Below are 4,174 nucleotides of genomic sequence, written 5' to 3'. Positions count from 1 at the left end.
TCTTTTAATTTTTTTTTACATATTTTATAAGATATATATTCAAATTTTTATATAAAATAATAATAAAAAATAAAAGAATCGATGCATTTTTTAAGAGGAAGACTAATATTTAAGAAAAAGAACATATAACTTTTATAATATCAACACCTGTGGATAATTCTTCTACTTTAATTAATCACAAAGAAAGTGATATACACCTTTCAAAAGTTCAAAAAGTTACATTTGATGAGTTTGACCTTAATTTTTTAGAACGAGACTCGGAGAAACATCTTTAAATTTGGCAATATCATACAAACTAGAGAGATGAGGTTAAACGAGCTTATCTTAACTGGGATCTATATCAAAAACATTTTGACAATTATCTTTTATCTGGCCACTAAATATAGAATTAAAAACATACTTAAATAAAGAAAAAATCAAGAGGCCAACAACTTTTGTCTTTTGTGCCCAGTATTTAACTATAAAAAAAAGTGAATAATTTTTTATCATTAAAAATATTCTTACACTATTAAAAATACTACTGATGATATCCCAAAAAAACCACTCTTACCAAAACCGAATTAACATAAACGGCGTGACATTTTATGAACTTAGTTAAATTAATAAATTGTCAAGACTTAATGGTTAGATATGCAACTTAGTGGTTAATTCTTCTAATTCGTATTTGAATTAGGATTTCGTGTTTACTTTTCATTTTTTTTCCCATTTGGTTAATACAATATTTCATTACATTTACTCAATCTTTAACGTAATTTGTATTTTTAAAATTTTACAAAACTAGGCTTCTCCATGTTGACCATGCATACTTCGTTCGTATTACTGTCCTTGAATGTGATACGAACATAGCAAATGAGGAGTACATAAATAAAACCAAGGAGTACATAAACAAAAGTCAGGTACGGTTGGAAGGAAGTTTTGCAACAAACCATGGACAGGTGGCAGCTGGTCCACCTATTCTAGACAGCAGAAAGAGCACCAGGGAGAAAACAAATAGCAAGTGGTTAGAGGATTATGATCATTAGGGAATTGTGGTATGAATTCTTCTTCTTCTTGAGCTATTCTCTTTTCCCCTACTCTATCCCTTTTCTAATTCTTCTCAAATTCTCAGTACACTCTTTATTCCTGTCTCAGGTTATTACGGGTTGCTGGCTGCGTCCTAAGGCTAGGAATTTTTGCACCTTCTTAACCCTTTCTTCTTTCTGCTAGTCATATTCTTCAATTCCTTCCTACTCATACTTCTATACTGTGAATTGCTTACTGATATACATACTTATTCTTAATACCACACTACACTTTCTCCATCTATTGGCTTCCCTGTATCATTTGGTGCTTTCATCCCATGGCTGTAGCTGACAATACCCGCATGAAAGGCATGGAAGCTGACATCAAGAAACTCTTTCAGATGTTCGAATCCATTTCGGAGGAGACTCGCGCTGAGCACGCACGATCGTCAGAAGCGACGAATCTGAAAATTGACGCGCTGCAACAATCTATTACTCAGCTTCTCCATGCCCAGCCTCATCCCAGATCTGAGTTGCATGAGCTCTCCCATGGTTCGAACTCAGGATCCGAATTCCACCAGCGTCCCTTTATGCAACCGCGGCGAGTGGGTTTCGATCTGCCTAAATTTGATGGTTCTGATGCGTTGGTTGGATCTTTTCTCTGGATCAACATTTTGACTACTTTCGTGTGCCTGAGGAAGATCAAATCAGCATCGCGGCTATTCACATGACCGGTGCTGCGATTCCTTGGTTCCAAATGTCACAACGCGCTGCTCGATTTCGTTCATGGAATCAATTGAAGCGTGCCATTGAACTCGAATTCGGGCCTTCTCTGCATGGATCGCCACGGGAATTATTATTCAAATTGCAACAATTGGGTACAGTGAGTGACTATTACAACGAGTTTGTTGTTTTAGCTAATATATAGTGGGTTAAAATCTGATATTAGACGAGAGGTGAAGGATTGAAGGATTGCTTTATTAGTGGGTTAAAATCTGATATTAGACGAGAGGTGAAGGCACAGTGCCCTCCCTCCCTGATGCGGGCAGTCACATTAGCTAGACTTTACGAGGACAAATTTTCTTCAGTACCGAGAAGCACTTATGGTCCGGCCTCTCCCCGTACTCAGCCGACTCCTACAACTGCAATTTCGAATAATAGGCCCATTCAGCGGAATACTCTGCCGCCGTTGCTTCCAACTCCACCCCAGCGTCCTGCCTTACCGCCGATGAAAAGCTCGGTGCGGAAATTGTCCCCGGCGGAGATTCAGAGCAAACGGGAGAAGGGATTATGTTACTGGTGCGATGAAAAATTTTCAGCTACTCACCGTTGCCCGAATCGCCAGTATATGCAACTGCAGCTAGTGTTAGATGATGCAGATGGAGGGGACACAGGAATGCAAGAGTCATCGGAATCTGAGCCCAGTTTGGAGGCCTTAGAGTCTCAGGTAGTTGAGCATCATTTATCTTACAATGCTATGCATGGTACAAGTGGTCCTGCTTTGATCCGTGTTAACGCCATCATCAATGGCCTAGAGGTCCAGGCCCTGATTGATGGTGGCAGTTCGGATAGTTTTATTCAACCTCGCATAGCCAAATTTTTGAATCTACCTATTGAACCTGCATCGGGATTTAAGGTGATAGTGGGCAGTTTTGAAGTCTTGCCGGTAGAGGGTCGCATTACTAGTTTGGATGTTAATCTATCAGGTTGCCTTGTTAGCATTCCAGAGGTTTATGTACTCCATGTGGCTGGGGGAGAGTTGGTGATTGGTTCAACTTGGTTACAAACATTGAAGGCTCATATTGTAGACTACAATTCTTCATTTCTTCGCTTCTGGCATAAAGGGGAATTTGTCACTGTCCAGGGTTATAAGAGTCCACCTTCATCTCAAGCTCAATTTCATCATATACGAAGGTTAGTAAGCACCGATGTAGTGGCTGCCGTGTTTACTCTTAAACTTCAGCAATTGGATGGGATTGTCAAGCCACCCTTGCAGTTACCAGAAGCTCTTCACCCTGCCTTGGTTAGTTTGATGCAGAAATATGCTGTTGTTTTTGAGCAGCCTTTGGGTCTTCCTCCCCGACGTTTCCAAGATCATGGCATTCCTTTAATTGAAGGGGCTGTACCAGTTAAATCCCGTCCTTATCATTACCCTCACAACTTGAAAGCACAAATTGAAACAATGGTGTCTGAGATGCTGCAAGAGGGGATAATTCAACCCAGCAAGAGCCCTTTTTCCTCTCCCATTCTTTTGGTCAAGAAAAAGGATGGCACTTGGCGTTTTTGCACTGATTATCGGGCACTAAATGCAATCACAGTCAAAGATTGCTTTCCCATTCCTACCGTTGATGAGTTGTTGGATGAACTCTTTGGGGCTACTATTTTTTCGAAACTGGATCTTCGCTCGGGTTACCACCAAATCTTAGTCAAACCTGAGGACTGCTTTAAGACAGCGTTTCGCACACATCAAGGGCTGTATGAGTGGTTAGTGATGCCCTTCGGCCTTACCAATGCCCCTGCTACTTTTCAGAGCCTTATGAATGATATATTCAAGCCTTACTTGCACAAATTTGTACTAGTTTTTTTTTATGATTGGTGCACGAAATTGTGATCACTACAACTTCGCACAACTAACCAGCAAGTGTACTGGGTCGTCCAAGTAATAAACCTTACGCGAGTAAGGGTCGATCCCACAGAGATTGTTGGTATGAAGCAAGCTATGGTCACCTTGTAAATCTTAGTCAGGCAGACTCAAATGGATATGAATGATGATATACGAATGAAACCTAAAGATAAAGATAGAGATACTTATGTAATTCATTGGTAGGAATTTCAGATAAGCGTATGAAGATGCTTGTCCCTTCCGTCTCTCTGCTTTCCTGCTGTCTTCATCCAATCCTTCTTACTCCTTTCCATGGCAAGCTTATGCAAGGGTTTCACCGTTGTCAGTGGCTACCTCCCATCATCTCAGTGGAAATGTTCAACGCACCCTGTCACGGCACGACTATTCAGCTGTCGGTTCTCGATCATGTCGGAATAGAATCCAGTGATTATTTTGCGTCTGTCATTAACGCCCCACAATCGTGAGTTTGAAGCTTGTCACAGTCATTCAATCATTGAATCCTACTCAGAATACCACAAACAAGGTTAGACCTTCCGGATTCTCTTGAATG

The sequence above is a fragment of the Arachis duranensis genome, chromosome 8 (assembly GCF_000817695.3).
Source record: "Arachis duranensis cultivar V14167 chromosome 8, aradu.V14167.gnm2.J7QH, whole genome shotgun sequence".
In the NCBI taxonomy this organism is placed as follows: Eukaryota; Viridiplantae; Streptophyta; class Magnoliopsida; order Fabales; family Fabaceae; genus Arachis; species Arachis duranensis.
Note: the sequence above shows the minus strand (reverse complement) of the source record.